This window comes from Oryctolagus cuniculus, chromosome X (assembly GCF_964237555.1).
Source record: "Oryctolagus cuniculus chromosome X, mOryCun1.1, whole genome shotgun sequence".
In the NCBI taxonomy this organism is placed as follows: Eukaryota; Metazoa; Chordata; class Mammalia; order Lagomorpha; family Leporidae; genus Oryctolagus; species Oryctolagus cuniculus.
This window is the reverse complement of record NC_091453.1, coordinates 131,107,737-131,128,486: the sequence shown is the minus strand read 5'-3', so window position 1 is coordinate 131,128,486 and position 20,750 is coordinate 131,107,737. Positions and strand designations below refer to the sequence as shown.

General features: G+C 40.1%; 1 protein-coding gene and 1 pseudogene across 1 annotated transcript in view; both read right to left on the bottom strand.

Moving 5' to 3' along the window:
* The window catches only part of LOC138847567 (uncharacterized), a 668,340-nt gene that overhangs the window by 97,021 nt on the left and 550,569 nt on the right, over nucleotides 1-20,750 (bottom strand). The window lies entirely within an intron of this gene.
* On the bottom strand, nucleotides 15,114-17,754 carry LOC100353819 (outer mitochondrial transmembrane helix translocase pseudogene; annotated as a pseudogene).

The following is a 20,750-nucleotide window of genomic DNA, read 5'->3' as shown; positions in this document are numbered from 1 at the left end:
TCCCTATCTATGGGATGTAAGGTGTACACTTACTAATAATGGCTTCAGAACAAGGGGGCATTTCTACATCCACATGACTAATAATAATTCCAGGACAAAACAATGTGTGGGAGGAAATCACCAAAATAATAACATAACAAAGTTTCCCAGAATTGAAAAAAAATATAAACCTTTAATTTGAAAGAGCCTACCAGACACCCAACATAGAAAATGAAAATAAGAAACCCATCAAAGTATCTTAACATGAAATGTAAAACACTATTTCTAAAGAGTAGATTCTAAACACATCCAAAGAGGAGGTAAAACTGGTTACATTCAAAGGAACAAGAACTCCAAAATCCTTGAGAAGATTAATTTTACATATAATTCCTTATCTTAAAAATGATCAGTTAAGTGTGAGAGTAGAATAAAAGCACTGTCAGATGATCATGGATGCCGGACAGAAGCATCAGAAGGGAGAACCTGGGAATAAAGAGCATTCCACAGATTTACTGATGCCCTTAGTTGTATAGATCATCCTAAAAAGATGAGAGTGGCAAATAAAAAAGGGAGTGGTAAAGGCAAATACAGCCTGCAAGGAATCGAAAATATTATATTATGAAAATAATATTCCAATACATTACTGAAATATGCAGTAAGTAATATGTAATAGATTAAATAATGTAAGTACTGTATATTGCTTTTTTTTTTGACAGGCAGAGTGGACAGTGAGAGAGAGAGACAGAGAGAAAGGTCTTCCTTTGCCGTTGGTTCACCCTCCAATGGCCGCCGCGGCTGGCGCGCTGCGGCCGGCGCACCGCGCTGATCCGATGGCAGGAGCCAGGAGCCAGGTGCTTTTCCTGGTCTCCCATGGGGTGCAGGGCCCAAGCACCTGGGCCATCCTCCACTGCACTCCCTGGCCACAGCAGAGAGCTGGCCTGGAAGAGGGGCAACCAGGATAGAATCCGGCGCCCCGACCGGGACTAGAACCCAGTGTGCCGGCGCCGCTAGGCGGAGGAATAGCCTAGTGAGCCGCGGCGCCGGCCTGTATATTGCTTTTCAAAGTTTATCATTAAATTTTATAAGCAGTTATGGACTCATAGAACACAATGTAAATGTTATAAACTTTGTCAATAGGAAAGTATTAAGTACAGAGGCAGCAATGGGTAGGTGGAAGAGGGTGCTAAAGAAAAATAAACTATTCATGACCCTTGTTAAAGTCAGCGAGACAGACTTTCTTCATTCAACAAGGACAAGTGGGAAGCACTAGGTGGAAAATTACTAAGAGGAGACATTAGGACAGAGCGGCTCTGGGTAAATGGTCTTGATAGGATTATTGCTGAAGGAAGTTTCGGGTGACTAAAATATGAGAGTTTGTCTCTCAATGGAGAGAGTCTTTGTCAAAGTGGAAGGGAAATAAAAGGAATAGTGAGAGTATATCTTCATTTTAAATGGAAAGTTAAGAGATTTTTATCTATAGCTTAAGAAACAAGAAACAAAAGTGAAAGTACAGAAATTGCTTATAACCCTAATTGAATCCATTCCTGAAAATGTTAAAAAACAAATAGTAAGATAGCAGCAGAGAACAGCCAGCCCCTCCATACCCATGGGTTCAGCATCTGCAAATTCAATAAACCATGGATTGAAAATAATCAGAAAAAATGCATTTGTACTAAACATGTGCAGATTTTTTCCTTATCATTCCATAAACAATACAACTATTTAGATAGCATTTATATTATATTATGTATTGTAAGTAATCCAGAAATAATTTAAAGACTTATAGGAGAACCTGTGTAGGTTATATGGAAATAGTAAGCCAATATATAAAAGGGACCTGAACATCCAAACATTTTAGAATCTGCGAGAGTTCCTGTAACCAATTCACCCTAAATACCAAGGGACAACTGTGATTTCCATGATTTAAATGGAAAATAAACCACTGTAATTGCAGTCTATTGCAGTCTATTTTCCTAAATATTATTAAATGCTCTGAAACATTTATATAAAAACCCACCAAAGATTTTTACGTAAGACATCTTAATAATCAATTACCTAATTATTTAAAAATTACGGGATTCATTAGTGGGTATATTTGTGAACAATAATCAATAATACCAGTATTGATATGAATTTGATTTTCCCTGTGTCCTTACATGATCTGTACTGTAATGTAAATCAACAATGTAATGACACATTACAGATAATATCTAAATCAGACTCAGGTTTGGTAGTTCTAGGAACTTGGCAGAAGCAAACATGGGAACCCATTAAGGGGCAAGGATGATAACTGCAATGCCTAGCTTATTTAAACAAGGCTCTGACCTTTTGCAGGAGTATTTCATAACCTAAACATTTTGGCTGATATTGTGTGAGGATTCACTAGAGCAAGTTCTCAATTCAAAGACTGAATTTTCTATAGGCATTTTTATAAGGAGTCATTGTCAATTACTGGATAGTGAGAGTTCAGCTAGTTAGGTAAAGGCAATCTATAAAGGAGGTAATAATGGTCTACAGCTATATGAGTAAAGGGGGAAGGTTGTGTGTGTGTGTGTGTGTGGCCACTAGGTTAAAGCTTTGCCTTTTAGAGCTGTCAATAAATATAATAAAAATGATAAAGCACAAAAAAGCAAAAGTAGATGATTTAGAGATGTGGTATGAGTCACCGGAAGATAAAAATCAGAATTAGCTAGAAGAGTTCAAAGGAATCCTTGTGCAGAGCAGGACCCAGTCAGCCAGCAAACTCTAAATTCATTCTTCCCAGTTGGGGTTCGGAATAGGGAAAGAAGGTGAGATGCTCTTCATACTCATATATTTAGACATGTGTGTCATTCTGCTGATTAGAAGTATTTTAAGGCTTCCTATTATTTTTAAAGTGAAATTCTGCCTCAGGCTGAAGCTGCTTTCCTGTTTTTTCTCCTGCTTGCTATTTCTGCAGCACGCAGGTCTTCTTTCAGTTCACCAAAGATAGATGGTCAGGCCCACGGTGCTCCCCCCCCGCCCAGATCTGTGTGTGTGTGTGTCTGTGTGTGTCTGTGTGTGTGTATGTCTCTGTCAGTCTCTCTCCCTCTCTCCTCCTAATACTATTATCATTTAAGGTGCATTTTTCCTGCATTCCACTTTCAGTCTGAATCAGGTATTACTGTGAATCCTCGACAATTCTGGATTTTCTACCCAAAATACTAATGGAATTGTAATTATATATTCATGTCTGTATATACTTATGTATACAATATTTTGTACAGTGATATATACCTTTACCACTAGGTTTTAAACTTCCCAAGGAAAGGGACAAAGCCTGTGGTACTTTGGAGGGGATGGGTGCATAGGAGGAATTTAATATATACTTGCAGTGTGAATCAGCAGATGAGATTCTGAGGTTTAATTTCTAAATTACTAAAATGAAAATGAAATGATATTCCATTGAATAATAATTATACCAGTCCTGCAGAGCTCACAGGGTTTTTATGGAATAAATAATATGTTGTATGTTTAATTTTATGGGATATGAATGCATGTGAATTTTGAGAAGGAAAGCCATTGATTTGTTGATTATGAGATTGTTGTTGGACATGGGGAATGGTGTGGAAGACAGAGTGCAATTGCTTAGAAATAAGTAATCAATTAAATTGAAGAAAAGAACAAGTCTTTAACTGGAGGGATGGCAGGATTGCAGCATTACATTTTTTTTTTCCTGTTTGTACAATAGAAGATTCCAGATGAATTGCAGAGTGTAAAAACCAAGTGAACATTGAGCTCAGTGAAATAAGCCAGCTCTCAAAGGACAAAAGCTGTATGATTCCACTCAATGGAGGTTCCTAGAGGAGCCAAACTCTTAGAGACAGACAGGAATGGTAGTTACTTTGGGCTAGGGGAAGTTGGGAAGGGATTTAGAGTTTAATGGGGACAGAGTTTTAGTTTTAGAAGATGGATACATCCTGATGATGGATCATGGTGATGACTGCACAACAGTGTGAATTCATTTAATGCCACTGAACTGTACACTTAAAAATAATTATAAAGGTATGTTTTATATTATACATTTAAAGAGTTAGGTATGAAATATAAATTGGTTTAATTATATTTTTGATAATGTAGAATTTTTAAAAGGTTAAAAATGTTATTGTTTTGCATATAGAATAAATGTTATGACTACAAACAAACAATTGAGATGTCTTTTCTAATTTTGTAGAAATGGCTTTGACACATAGGACAAACTCTTCTCTGCCTGTGACCACATAGTATGGTTGATATGGCCTTGTCCTCCTAGCCATAGCTGATTAGTCTAAGTGAAGATACCTGTCACAATATATGGCATTTCCAATCTGATATAAATTGTCTTTCCAGTGGGTCCAGAAAGGAACATGAGGCTCAAAAACAGAGTGCAACACAAAGAAGAGAGACATCCGTCTCCACTTTTCAAAGATTAACATTTAGTCCTGCCATTGTGAGATCTCATTGAAGTAAAAATTGAATCCTTCCTACACCCAGAAGAATAACAGAAAAGACATACATTCCTGGCAAATCAATAGCCTCAATGACGCCTGTTATACCTTGCAGAGCAGTGTTTGTCTCTTGATAGAATTGTCATTCTGAACTGTGCAAGAGTGTATGTGCTTTATCTAATAGCAGTAGTAGCATGGGCTCTGGCAAAAGAAGAGTGACAGCACTGGGTTTTGTGGCCTGCAGAGTAGTGGAGAAGCACAGAGGGAATGACATTGCTGAAGGACACTATAGTCATCCCTGAGTGAAGAAACTGTGAATACACAAGAAAACACCTAAAAATGCTTGAGGTGGACTTTGCCAAAAACATGTCAGTGAATTTGAATTATTACCATCAGTGTGACTTCATTTCTCCCCATAAATCAGAGGGGCCTACTGATGTAGTGTCATGGAGAGAACTATCTAATTATGACCCTGAGAATTCACTTTGTAGGATGGGCTGGACAACCAGTTATCTGGGACAAGCCCTTTCATTCTTCCAGAAGGTCTACTATCACCATGTTCAGCTTCTAATAGGACCAGCGGTTCCTCCCCTAGTGAGGGAATGACAACATCTTGTGGGCCCCAAGATCTTCCAGTGCTGAGCCTTTGGCAGTCCCAAACAACTTATAAGAACAGTTAATCTCAGACTTCCAGCCTCCAGAACTCTAAGACAATACATCTCTTGTTTAAGCTACCCAGTCAGTGGTTGTTTGGTACAGCAGTGCTAGCAGATGAATGCACTGGGGAATCTGCATTTTCTAGTCTCAGGTACTCTTTGGCTCTTTGAATTCCCCTTTCTCAATAAAGCTTATTTCTTTTTAAAAATTGATGTTTGTTTTCACTTTATTTTAAAGGTAGACACACACATATACACACAGAGACAGAGATAGAGAGATGGAGATCTCCCATTAGCTGGTTCACTTTTGAAATGCCTGGAACAGCTGGGACTGTGCCAGCCTGAAGCCAGCATCCTAGTACTCCATCTAGGTCTCCCATGTTGGTGGCAAGAACCCAATTATTTGAGCCGCCATCTGCTTCTTCCTAGGGTGTACATTAGTAGGAAACTTGATCAGAAGCAGAGTCAGGACCCAAACCAGTCACTCCAATATAGTATGTGGGTATTTGAAATAGCATTTTAACTGCTTTGCCAAATGCCATGCCCCCCAAGCCTATTTCTAAACTCCGTTGTACTCAACCTTGATTATGTATCAGGAAATCCTGGAGGGTTGTTAAGACATAAACTGCTGGGCCTGACTCCAGCATTTCTGATTTAGAAGATCTGGGGTAGGGTCAAAGAATGTGCATTTCTAACAAACTCCCCAGCATGATGATGCTGCTAATCTAGGTATCACACATGTGATGTGGAATTGAGCCTGATCCTTGGTGCACAAATGGGTGGTAACTCATGTAATTTACATGGCAATATAGTGATGACCACAAAGAAATGCCCGTGGTATGTCAAGTATACAAAGGGAATACAAAAATCACAAACATCAAGGCCCTCCCCAAAGTTGGTTGATGGTGCAGTGAGTGAGCAGAAGCTGCCAGCAGCTGCCATGCTGGGTAATCTATAAGAGGTGAGCCCATGGGGAATGAGTGTAATGGTGAAGTAATGTCCAATGAGTCATACCCTTGCATAACCCCGTCCCCTAGAGTGTGGACATGCCCAAAAAGTTGCTCTGAACAATAGAATATGGCAAAGGTTATGGGATGTCACTCCCACGATTATGCTTCATTTTTTAAACTATTTTCTAGCAGACTGGAGAGACCTGCTTGCTCTTGAAAAAGGAAACATGTAAGTTGTGACTTGCCTCAGCCTCTTGGACTTGAGTAAAGTCTACAATTAAGAGCCAGCAAAAAGCAATGGCCCCCAGTCACATGGCACAACGGAATGAATTCTGCCAGCAGCTACAGGAGCCTTCATGGGAAACTGCAGTCTTACTGACCCCTTCACTGCAGCTTCCTGAGACCATGAACAGAGCACCCAGATAAGCAGTGCACAGACCTCTGAACCAAGGAACCTGGAAAAATCAATGTGTATTGTTCATAACTGCTAAATTTGTGGTAATTTGTTATGTAGAAATAGAAAACAAGTCAAAGCAAGATGTGGTGGGAGGAGAACAAAGCCTAAATATAGCCAGTTACTGTCCAACAAATAGGCTCCTGAAAGTGATTTCTTTGTTTCCAGGCCTGAGGCAAGTAGTTACTTCTGAGAAGGCCCTGACTGGCATAGCTTGAGAACATCAGGTTGGATTCAAAGTGGAGGCTGATGTAAACATCTTTTTGCACAGAATTAATTGGCAACTTTGAGCATTCTAACTTTAGCAGCACCACCTCAACATCTCACCATACTTGACATTCAGTGACTCAGGAACCCAGGAGCCAGCTAGCATGCTTGCAATAGGGACAGGGCTTATAATGTATCATGGGATAAAAGCTACAGGCTTAAACTAAGGGAACTAGTAACTCTGGGAAGCAATTCAGTTTGCTTTCATGCTTGGATTGAAGTTATTTCTGCTATGTGGGGATCCATATGTGGGCAGGCAGGATTGGCTTCTCCTGAGAGCCCTGTCTTTGGCTTGTACATGGCCATCCTGTCATTAGGTCTTCATGTGCTTGTCCCTGTGTCTGTCCTAATCTCAGACTGCATTGGGGCCACCCTAATGACTTCATTTTATTTCAATCACTTCTTTAAAGATCTTATCTCCAATTACAGTCACACATTGTGGTACTGAGAGTTAGAGCTTCAATATATGAATTTTGGGGTGACAACGCCTAAGTAGACATTACAATTACAGTGTTTAGCTTAAAGACTGTACTCATCAAAGGGTAGTGGTGATTGAGAGATACCATGTGGTACACAGGAAAGATGATAAGTTTCATTAAACCATATGGTTGTTACTCTGTGAAGCTGATTGTACCAAATATGGAACTTGACAGCACTCTCCCCATCAGAGAAACAGTGTTTGAGCTTTGAAGTCCTTACAAAGGTAGCTCCTTGTCAATGATACCATCTTTTATGGGTTTAGTTTTATGGGGTTGGTTAGGACTACAGCATGTTAGTTAGGACTTCATCATCTAAGAATGTGACCTTATTTAGATATAAGCTTTTTGCAATGTAATGGGTTAAATTAAAATGAGGTCTTATGTTAATAGGGTGGGCTATATCCAATATGACTAGCATTCTTGTAAAAAGGGGACATTTGAACACAGACACATACACAGAAAGAACATGGTGTAAAGACAAAGGCATAGATTGGAGTAATATGTCTAGTAGCCAAACAAGAAACACGGAACAAATTCTTCCCTCACAGCCTACAACTTGATCTCAGACTTCTGGATTCTAAAAGTGTGAGAGCAAAATATTTCTGTTGTTTCAGCCACCAAGATTTTGGTACTTTGTTATGGCAGCCTAGCAAATTTGTACATCATTGGATGGGATAACATTCCATTCATTCCTTTGACAAGCTCAAGTTGGAGACTTCTCAGGGAAATAGGGATTCCATATTAATCGGCAATTAATGCTTGCTGCTGGATAAACATCCTCTGATCTCAGTGGCTTAATATAATACAAGTATATTTCTTGCATATTATATAGTCTGGCAAGAGTTTGGTGGCTCTTTTGAGTATTTATTCTCTAAGTGGTAACTCAGAGGTCCAGGCTCCCATATATCTAGGGACTGGCTGATAAGAAGAGAGAGAGAATGGAGAAGGCTCACCATCTCTTAATGTCTTTTTAAAAATATTTTATTTATTTGAGAATTTGAGAGACAGAGTTACAGAGAGAGAGAGAGACAGAGAGAGAGGTCTTCCATCTACTGGTTCACTCTCCAATGGCCACAGTGGCCGTAGTTGAACCAATCTTAAGCCAGAAGCCAGAAACTTCTTCCAGGTCTTCCATGTAGGTGCAGGGGCCCAAGGACTTGGGCCATCTTCCACTGCTTTCCCAAGTCATAGCAGAGAGCTGGATCAGAAGTGGAGCAGCCAGGACTTAAAATAACGCCTATATGGTTAACCTATTATGCCCTAGCACCAGTCCCACTGCCTTTTAAATAAATAAAATTCATCATTAAAAAATAAAAAAAAGAACAGTTGGGAATGGACAGACTGGCATACACAACCTGTTCACTAATATCTGGTTCTTCTTTCCTCTTTGAGTACACAACTTAGCTGTACTTCCCAGTAATCTTGCAGTTAGATGGGTCATAAAAGTAAGTTTGTGCACATGGAGGAGCTCTAATATCTGCTTGACATGCTGACCCCATAGGGATGTGAACTGTATTCCCAGTTCAATTGCTCACTGGTAGATATGTGACCTTAGACATGTCTGCCTCCACTTTTCTTTGAGACTTTCTTTCCCATTTATTCAATGAAAGGGTTGGACCTGATGACTTCCTTCAGAGAGAATGATTTCTTGGTCTAGGTAGAGGTGAGAATCAAGAGAATACTAAGTCAATTGTGTGATCTGCATTAGGAAGAGTGATAAGGATAAGAACTGATCCTGGATAAGCAGTGCCAGGAGGAAGGATAGTGAAGGAAATTTCATGATAGATACCATTCATTATCTATATAATGAGTTTTACTCTCCTCTTTTCATTGTGTTTTTTTTTTTTTTTACAGGCAGAGTGGACAGTGAGAGAGAGACAGAGAGAAAGGTCTTCCCTTGCCATTGGTTCACCCTCCAATGGCCGCCACGGCCGGCGCACTGAGGCCAGCGCGCCGTGCTGATCCAAAGCCAGGAGCCAGGTGCCTCTCATGGTCTCCCATGCGGGTGCAGGGCCCAAGGACTTGGGCCATCCTCCACTGCACTCCCAGGCCACAGCAGAGAGCTGGCCTGGAAGAGGGGCAACCGGGACAGAATCGGGCACCCCAACCAGGACTAGAACCCGGTGTGCTGGTGCCGCAGGTGGAGGACTAGCCTATTGAGCCGCAGCCCTGGCCTTCATTGTGTTTTACACTAGTTATTTAAATAGAAAAACTCAGGGTTGCGGTTTAGGCTAATGAAGACATTGGCTAAAACACCTGAATCCCACATCAGACTACCTACCTTTGTTCCATTCTCAGCTCCAGCTGCTGAATCCACGTATGTGTTAACCCCTACCCTGGGAAGCAGTGGTGATGGTTCATGTAGTTGGGTCTCTACCACTCACATGAAAGACCTGGATCGGTTCCTGGATCCTGGCTTCAACCTGGCCCAGTCTTGATTGTGGTAGGTGTTTGGGGAGTGAAAAAGCAGATGAGAACTCTGTGTCTGTCTCTATCTGCCTCTACCCATCAGATAAACAAATATTTTTAAAAAGAGAAAAGCTCAAGAAAAAGTGCTTATCTCATATAATCCCAACCCAATCACCTATTTATACCATACACACAGAAAATATTCCTGATTTGGATATTATTGATTTGAAGTAAATTAAAGCAAAACTGAAGCCAGCTGCTTTCTACTAAACTGGAAAAAGAGGTGAGGACAAATTTCAGGTTGAGCTGCTATCCTGAGCCATTTAGGAGCTTGCTCTCTCTCTCTCTCTCTCTCTCTCCTCCTCCTCCTCCTCCTCCTCCTTCTCCTCTATTTTTCCTCATCTGTTGTCTGGGAATGCAGAAGTGTCAGTTCCTACACTGAACCTATAATCTCAATGAGGATCACCAGAATTTTGAGCAGGATTACAACACTTATTTGGCATTTATTCTATAGAAATCCAAGTGAAAAATAATAAAGTAAAAAAATCCTAGAAGCCCTATTTGATCACTTGGAATCCACTGTTATCTTTCACAAAGTCACACGATCCCTATATTGTGATAATAAATGAATAATTTTTCAAACATCAAGTATTTCTGGAGAAGTGAAGCTATAATGGCATTTTAATTTCAATTGTTTTCATCATCATTTATGAATAATACTCAGAATTATGGTGATTAATGAAGGTTTTCTATAGGCATATGGGTCCACACATTCCTTAGGAACTCACTTTGTGTCTCCCTTGTTCACAGTGATGAAGCAGTTTGTTTATAAATTTAGGTCAGACAATCAAGGAGAGTCCAGCATCACAAGTATTGATCATAAAACAGAATTATCTAAGTCTCCCTTGGGATTCTTGATGCTGTAACTCTCATCTGCAGCCTTCCAACATTGCTTAATTTAGACTTTTCACCATGTGAAAGTGAATGGTTGCTTTGTATACTTATGTCAAGTAGTTGGATAGGTACTAGAGGTCAAATCTGCCAATTCTCAGTCTACTACTCTTTTCTAGGTTCCAGTGTATCACTCCAAGTTCAGTTCTTCATTGTATTTTTTAAAAATATTTATTTGAATATCAGAGATAGAGAGAGAGAGAGAGAGATCTTTCATCCCTTTGTTCACTCTCCAAATGGCATACAACAGCCAGGGCTAGGCCAATCAGAAGCCAGGATCCTGGGACTCCATGCAGGTCTCCCACGTGTCAGGCTCCTAAGTACACATTATCAGAGAACTGGATGGGAAGCAGAGCAGCCAGGACTCTAACTGGCACTCTGATATGGGATACCAGCGTCTCAAGTGGCAGCTTAACCCACTATGCCACAATGGAAACCTAGTTCTCTGATTTAGAGTTACATTTAGAATATCGTGATTTGTGATTTGTCCACTTTTCCTTCCATGTGAGTTAACTTTATAGAGTCTTAGTTTATCTCTAGCAAATTCCCAGGTCCTTAATCTGACACATGTGCTAATTTGGGTTCTCTGGGAAACCGATGCTGGAACGGAGTCAGGAGTACAAAATGTTGTTTGCAAGTAATGTCTGTGAAAAGAAAAGGGAGGAAATAGAACTGGGCAAAGAAAGTTATGAAACCACAATATTCACTTTACAAAAGTCTCTGGTATCCCAAGAGGGGATAAGCACAATGAACACCTTAGAAGAGTGCTGCTAAGATGCTCTAAGTCCCACTGGATGGAAACAGGTATGTCCTTGTACTACTTCTTTGCACAGCCAATAGCTGGGACCATACTGTGAACAGGTGACTGGCTCAGATGCTAACATGGACTCTGAAGGGGGTCAAAGCTGGAAGATGTCATCTTGCAGTAGGGCAGCAAGTCCTTTTTTGGAGGGGATTCAGAGTGGCACATCTTCATAGCTCCTAAACATGCTTATTGCTCAGTATCACCTTTATAAGAAGACAAAGGCATCTTTCATTTTCATTTTTAAGAATTGAAATTGCACTTCTGGAAATATGGTTAAATAAATATGCTGCAAAACTTGCGCTGTCACAAAACACCCAGAAATAGCATATAAAATACAACAAACCTGTTTCTTGAGTTTAGGGGGAAACTCATAAGCTAGTCCCAATATGTCGGATGGAGGTGAGGATAAAGTTTCTGATGCTGAATAATATTATTCAGCTGTGCCACTGAGTCTCAGTTTGGTATGCATAGCTGAGAGAAAAGAACTTGGGGAAATTAATTCAAATTACACACACAATTATTCAAATAGCCTCTTTCTTTTTCTCTCCAGATCCCCTCCTCATTCATTCCAAATGAAAACCACTCATCTAGGGCTGGCATCGTGGCACAGTGTGTTAAGCCACTGCCTGCAATGCCAGCATCCCATATTGGAGCATCAGTTTGAGTCCCATTTGCTCTGCTTCCCATCCAGGTCCCTGCTAATGTGTCTGGGAAAACAGCGGAATAACCCAAGTACTTGGGCCCTTGCTACACACAAGGCAAGACCTAGATGGAGTTCTGGACTCTTGGCTTTGGCTTGGTCCAGCCTGGGCCATTGCAGCCATTTGGGGAGTTAACCAACAGATAGAAGGTCCCTTTCTCTATCCTTCTCCCTGTCCCAGTGCCTCTCCCTCTCCCTCTCCTCCCTCTCCCTCTCTGTGTCACTCTGCCTTTCAAGTAAATAGGTAGAGTTACAAAGAGGCAGAGGCACAGAGAGAGAGAGAGAGAGAGAGAGAGAGAGGTCTTCCATCTGCTGGTTCACTCTCCAAATGGCCACAATCACTGGAACTGGGCTGATCTGAAGCCAGAACCTTCTCTGGGTCTCCCATTGTGGGTGCAGGGGCCCAAGGAGTTGGACCATTTTCCCCCTGCTTTCCCAGGCACATTAAGAGGGAGCTGGATTGGAAGTGGAGCAGCCAGTACTTGAACTGGGTCCCATATGGGATGCTGGCACTACAGGTGGCAGCTTTACCTGCTACACTACAGTGCCAGCCCCAAAATAAATCTTAAAAAAAGAAAACCACTAATCTATGCAACACATACTCCTACTCTTCTCATTTGCAATTACTATGGTTTAGAATCCCTCATATTCAGTATTTTTCATAAATTTATAAGTACATTTATTTAATAACATGGACAGATATTTTTATATATATGTATGTATAAACATTCATCAAGTGAGTACCTCACACACATTTTTTAAGCTCTTCCAATGTACAAATTCACATGGGCTTGAACTTGGGGCAGACTTTAGAAATAGTACCTATAGGCATTGGAGTAAACTTTAGGGCCAGTTAGCAGCTGACCCTAAAGCATGTTCACTATGTACTCAAGAATCTTAATGTAAATATGACAGTCATATCCACAGATCATTCTAGAGTTGAGTTATAGTATTCCATATGGTCACTCCAGAGTTGAGACTAACCCTTCAAAGGTGCAGTGAGAATGGTTATATTAGTTTCATTGTCAAATTTACTAGTTTATAATGTATTGTAGGTGGAGAAATTGTAGAATGTAGAACTACTCTTAAACTTCAAACTGATGGGTAGGACTTGATACTTATTAAACTTCCTGATGTTAGTAACTTGCTTTCTCGGAATATAAACATTGCCCACCCATAAATTTCCCATATATCTACTTGTGTCACTTGTGAGACTTAGTACCTACCTAGGCCTGGGCACTTGTCATTACAGCTGTCATTATAAAGCACTTTTTCATTTCAGATGAAATTGTCTCAAGCACTGTTAGAGCTACCTGTGTTATATGCACCTATTTTACCACTAATTCACTGTGTTTTCAGGTCTTGGTCCATGCTAGATTGGTTTGTCCTATAGAGAAACAGGCCCTACCTAGTCCCATCCCCAGTTAGATGGAAATGGCCATAAAAGTGGTAGGTAGGATTGAGGTGAGATCATGATTCTTTCAGTTCTTTATTATTTCTTTAAGATTTTTTTTTTTTTTTGCTGATCAAGCTGCGACTTTATTTTTCAACCACACACTTATATATCATAGAGGCAGGGTATCAGGCGGGGGAAGGAGGGGGAGCTTATCTTGTAGCTGCAATGCTTGTGCAAGTAGGGGAAAGGTTACAAGGCCTTAAGGCATGAGGTCACACAAGGTTGCGTTATCAGTACTATCTGGTCTGGCCTGTCTAGCCCTGTCTTTCTACTAAGAGGTCACATGCTGCGTGGTCCCCGACATATCCCCCTTTCTTATCAATTAAACAGAAATGGCTACCGGTTAGGCCAAGTGTGATGAGCGAGCAGTGCCTGTCTTAGGAATCGACCCAGAGCTCCATCACCTCTTACCCGTCATTGGACATCCTTGCCAGTCCCCAAGGACTCCTGTCTTAGGTGGGTGAGGTTCCGGGAAGGTGCCCGTCATTGGCTTACTGCTCGTTTTATTGATAGGCCTGGGGCCCTTCCTGGGCTCCCGACTGGGGCAGCGGCAGACCAAAGGGGAGAGTCAGTTGTTGGAGGGACCGTGACCTCACCAGCCAGACTTCATCGGCCAGAGAGAGAGGTAACGTTCTCCAGGGGATCTTCCATGGCCAGACTTTGGTAATGTATTTGAATTGGTCTGGCTGCTAAATTACCTACTTGCTGTCTGATAAAGGTCATCAGCCTATTGAGGAGACAAGGACCTATAGATAGCACAACAAGCAACCCAACAATGGGGCCTAAAAGCGGTAGCAAATAGGGAAGCAGTCCATTCCATCCCGTCCAAAGGGGATTTTCAGCCATGGCACGTCGATGATGCTCCAGATCTTCTTGAAGTGTCTTGATTTTATCGTGAACAATGCCGGATTGGTTAGCATAAAAACAACGTTTTTCCTGTAAAGCCAAATACCTCCCTGTTCAGCAGTAAGCAAGTCTAAGCCTCTACGATTTTGTAGAACCACTTCTGCTAGGGAATCAATTTGACCTTGAAGATCCTGGATGGTGGTAGACAGGGTTTGTACATCTTTAATAAGTTGCTGGGACAATTCTGTATATTTTTGGACCGCAATTCTTATTTACCTGAGAGGCAAAGTAACCGAGAGCGAGAGTGAGAGTGAGAGCAAGAGAGAGAGATCTCCCATCTGCTGGTTCATTTCCCAAATGGCCACAACACCCAGAGCTGGATCAGGCTGAAGCCAGAAGCCAGGAACTCCATCTGGGTCTTCCACAAGGGTGGCTAGAACTCAAGTACTTGAGCCACTATCTGTTGCCTTCCAAGGAGCATTGGAAGTATAGTAGATAGGACTCCAACTAGCACTTCAAATATGGGATGCAGGCATTTCAAGTAGTGGCCTATCTCATTATGTGACATTGCCTACTCCTGTTTTAAGTTCTTTACATTCACTTATAACTGGGTTGTATTCATCTGCTCACATGCCTATCTTTTTTTTTTAAAGGTAAAAAATTAATGAAGAAGGACCCTTTTATTATACATTTATAAAATAAGTCTAATATAGTTATTAAAAATGGGACAAAATTTTTTATTTTTGGTATCTTGTATTTTGCATTCCATTTTTTTCATCATCTTCACAATCTTTCATAATTTGCTTTTTGTTATCCAAAGCATTCTGCAACTTTTTCACCAGCAAAGTACAACTGAAGAATAAACTATCCAATAAATTCTCAGGAAAGACATCAGAGAAATTAATCTAATAACTCATGAATAAAGATTGAGAGTTCAGAGAAACACAAAACAAGAACAAGCATGGTTTAATCTTTCTGATGGTTCAGAAAGCACAAGATTGTGCTGTGCCATTTTCTTCACACTGGGTTTAGGTGCCGAAAACAGAATTATGATAGTGGAATTTTGAAAAAAATTATTTCATATGTGGTTCACACAGCATCAAATAACTACAGATACAATATGGGAATTGTGAGGTGTATATTTGTTCTTAACTAGGACACTATTGATAATAAGAAACTTTAAAAATGCGAGTTATAAAATGAATATTTTTAAGCACATTTAGCAACAGTTACTTGTTTTCAACTATCATTTCATATTTGGTGACCAAATTATATGTGACCATAATTGAAGAACATATAACTTAAAACAACATTTAAAAGAAAAAAACCATGGTTACAACAGAATTCTCTGTTACATTAAATGAAGAAAGGAAAGTTACATATATGTACTGAAGGGCACTGATATTTCTCAAACCAATTCTTTTAAAAAGCTTTTAATTTACCCTCAAGTAAATCAATTTAAAACAAATTAAAAAAAAATCTACTCAGCTTAGTGTGCTTGCAGAAAAAAAGAACTCAATGTTGATCACATGACCACCTAACAATCATTCGATGCTAATTGCTGAACAAGTACTGATTATCCTGACAACCATACGATTAAGCCACATGTATATATTCAGACGTGGCTAATCCAGCTAACCAACTGCAGCAGAGAAATGCTCAAATTAAAAAGGCTGAAACAAATGACAACTGAAAATGGCTGAATCACTGTACCTTTAGACACAACCTTAAATCTCAGTTTTTGCTATATACTATCTGGTACTTTTGGATTCAGTAGTTGGGGTAAAAAAAAAGTTTCTGTATTCAAACATATCTACAGAATGCCAATATAAAATGTGTGGCTATATACATTTAATACACATACACACTCACACACACTCACACAGACTCACACATCTAGGAACCAGCACCTATAACCACATCCCCATTTCTCACTAGAACCAATGAATCATTTGTTACGTTAAGACCAGCTTAAATTCTATAAGGCTGTAACAACATATGGCTAAAGAGGTCAAACACAAGCACCCACTCAGGCTGAATTAAATTGTTCCTCCTCATGATTTCTGACAAGTAGTAATACCGTTTATATAATAGTTGTATCTCAATAACTTAGAATTCAGAGTATAAAACCTCACATATAGAACTCCCTCACTGTTTACAGAGTGCTCCTTCCACTGTATTTCCACAGCTGATAAGAGGGCACATCAGACTAGATCACTGAACTGTACAAATGATCTTTACTTTTAATCTAAACAAACATGTGTTAAAACATTCTGAAATACTGCATCCTTTGATTTCTTCATCTTTTCAATTGCCCGATGTAGGTCCTGCTGCTGCACAGGCCGAATTTCATCTTCATCATGGCTTTCTTCTGATGTGGAATTAACATATTCCCTGACACAGAGGAGGGCAGCATCCCTACACATCTCTTTTAGGTCACTTCCTGAAAAACCATCAGTTTCCTGGGCAACTTCTAACAGGTCTACATGCCTATCCACATTTTCATTTTTCAAGATAAGCTTCAGAATTGCTTCTCTTTGTTTTAGAGCAGGCTGGTTGATATGAAATCTTGTAGGCATTCTTCTCATTATAGCCGAGTCAAGATCCTGAGGGCGATTAGTAGCTCCCATCACTATGACCTGGCAGCTGTGATCAGTATCCAATCCATCCCACAGACTCATAAACTGAGCTTTCATCATGGCTGTAGCTTCATGGTCAGAACTTGAACGGTTTCTTAGAAAGGAGTCTATTTCATCTATAAAGATGATGGATGGCTGTAGCTTTATGGCAAGAGAAAAAACAGCAGCAGCCAACTTCTGAGATTCTCCATACCACTTATCAGTCAGTGTTGAAGGCTGAAGGTTAATAAATCAGCAGCCTGCTTCTTTGGCTGTCGCCTTAGCAATCAATGTTTTACCACAGCCTGGAGGCCCATAGAGAAGCACACCCTTTGGAGGTTGTAGAAGTCTAGAATTCTCAAACAAATGCTTCTTTTTGATAGGTAAGATCACTGGGTCCTTCAGATCCGTAATGACATCATCTAAACCTGCTATATCACTCCAAGTAACATGCATGTTAAGAGGGTCTACTAGATGAGCAGCAATGCTCATTTCGTATTCTGAAAGCTTCACATTTTTCACACCAATTTGCTTCATCAATTTTTCTGCCTGTTTCTGAGCTTCTACTTTTTGCTTTCTTGTTGGATCAATTGCATCTACCATCCATTTGATAGTAAAGTATGTTACTGCACCAAATATCATCAAACGGAAAATTAAACCGACAACTTCATTCCGACTCAAGGGATGAGAAAAGGCTTCAGCATGTACCATCTTGATTGTTAACCTCGGGGCAGAAACAGCGGCTCCCTATCTATTTTTAAAGATTTATTTATTTGAAAGGCAGAGTTACACACAGAGATAAGGAGAGGCAGAGAGTGAGGTCTTCCATCCGCTACTTACTCCCCAATTGGCCACAATGGTCAGAGATGTGCCAATCCAAAGCCAGGAGCCAGGAGCCTCTTCCGGGTCTCCCACATGGGTTCAGGGGCCCAAGAACTTGGGCCATCTTCTACTGCTTTCCCAGGCCATAGCAGAGAGCTGGACTGGAAGTGGAGCAGCTGGGACTCAAACCGGCATCCATATGGGATATCGGTACTGCAGGCGGCAGCTTTACCCACTACACCACAGTGCTTGCTCCACATGCCTGTCTTTAATACATGACCATAAACCTTGTAGGAGGAATTACTCTGTTGAGGGGACCTTAGTACCTTAGTATAGAATAGGACCCCTGTGAATATTGGTTAAAATGAAAAGTGTGTACGAGGGTACATGCCTTCTCAGTGACCTGAGACTTTTTTTAAAAGATTTATTTATTTATTTGAAAGTGAGAGTTACACACACACACAAACACACACACACACACACACACACAGAGAGAGAGAGAGAGAGAGAGAGAGAGTTCTTCCATTTGCTGGGTTCACTCCCTAATTGGCTGCAATGGCTGGAGCTGAGCCAATCTGAAGCCAGGAGCCAGGAGCTTCTTCCAGATCTCCCACATGGGTGCAGGGGCCCAAGAACTTGAGCCATCTTCTACAGCTTTCCCAGGCCATAGCAGAGAGCTGGATTGGAAGTGTAGCAGCCAGGTCTCCAACCAGCATCCATATGGGATACTGGCACTGCAGGCAGAGGCTTTACCCGCTACGCTGCACAGCACTGGCCACCTGACAGACTTTCAAGAACTTCTTCAGTGGTGATTCCACTGACCCTGGAGGGTCACATGACCCTTCAGGACATCTCTGAAGCCAGGTAAGGGGTGCATGGGGCTTTGTATCCATGAGCTATTTTCTCTAAATTCCTCACTCCTGTCAGATGTGAATTCCTTTCCAGGATTTGCAAAAAAAAAAAACCAAACAAAACAACAACAACAACAAAAAAAAAACAAACAAAAACCTCCATCTGTGTTAGAAGCGACACCTTGGGGAAAGTTGTTTTATTTTAAAAGTGAAAAAAATAGTCATTTTTAGAAAATAAGCACCAGGAACTTTAAAGTCCGTTAGTAACAAACTGGCCAAATGAAAATACAACTTACATGTACTCGAGTATACATCATCCCACATAGTCTCATTTTATTCTTTCTTTTAAATTTTAGATTGGGTTCCTTATATCCTTGTACATTGGAAAAATATTGAGCACAGTATATCTGGATTTTCAGCAATACATTTAACAAAGCCCTTAATAATGTTTTTTGTACAATGCAGAGGCAAATGAGCTAGTGGGAAAATGATTAGGTCAATTTCTAACTGGTTGAAGGGTCATGCCCCAAATGGGCCGACTACATCATCAGTACTATCACCATTTAAAAATATATAGGAATGATATGGACATCTTGTGATTTGATTGTTGTTTGTAGCCCTTGTCATACTCTTGTGGGAACTCTGGAGTTTTTACTTTTTACTTGTTTAATATTATGGTTAGTTGTGCACTAAGCCTGTGATTATAGAGTGGGTTGAAATTATGTTTTTGAAAAAATTAAAGAAAAAAGAAAAGAAGAAAGAAGGGGGGTTGAGGAAGGTATGGAAGTATGGTTATCTTCTTAGAATTATATCTATGAAATTAATGAAATCTCTTATTTATTTTAATAAAAATTTAAAAAAGAAAAAAATAGATGAAATAAATGCAGGGAAGTGGAGTAACAACCCATGGTCACATAACTAGTATTGAGCTGTTTTTGAAGTACTTTGTATAACTCCAAGGGATTTTGTCTGACATGCAGTTTTTCCTTATGGGATAGAGCACATAGTAGTCTAATAATAAGGCTCCTCTTTTCATTTTGCCTCCTAATATGAAACCAGTGATCACCTGGGGCTTGTTTGCCTATGAAGATCAGTTTGAAGGCGAAAAGTTTAGAAAGATAAGAAAAGATCAGAGACTGTTATATAAAGGGATTGCAAAAAAGATTCCAAATGATAACACTGGGTTATGAAGACCATGAAATTAAGTGACTGAGTAACTGTCTATCAACAGATGCTTTAAGATGATTTAGTTCTGCCTCAATTTGTGTTAAAATAGAAACAGGACATGTGAAATCAGTGGAGCATCTATTGGATAGAATAAGCCCCAGTTGGCAAGTTAACAACATGACCTAGATTGAGAGGCTCTCTTTCTCAAGGACCCCTTTGTACCTTTAACATGTGATATGCTATGTGTAAAAAAGGAGGATGAGTATCTCAGTGTGGTAGTGGTGGTGGTGTGTATGTGTGTCTGTATGTGTGTGTGCACATGCACTTATGCATGTGTGAGCATATGTGTTTTTGAATTTATGTATTTAATCATATATGTGAGGCTAGACTTACAGTGTATGCAATTAACCAATTATTATCAATATGTCTTTATGCTACATAACAAAGTAGTCTAGTAATCAGATAATCCTGCTTTTGCTTCCTGAAGAGGTACCCAGAGAATGTTTGCCTGCAAAGATCAGTTTGAAATAGCAACTAAGAAAAAGACAAACAGCCATTACTAGATCCCTCTATCAGAGCAATACTGTCAATGATAATACGGGTGAGAAGAATGTGAAACCATGTGACATCTGAGGAAAGAAAGAAAGGGCTGTCGTTTCTGTTCTGATCATGGTGATTTCTGTTTAAGTCCAACATCACTAAAACCTTAGGTTTGTCTCTTGGAGGTTTGCAAAATAAAGGCTTTGCTTTAGTATCTCCAGGGGATTGTTCCAGGACTTCCAAAATCCATGGATTCTGTAAAGTGGTATGGTATTTGCGTGCAACCTATTCACATTCTCTGATACACTTTAAATAATCTCTAGATTGCTTGATAAATGTGAATGCTATGGAAATA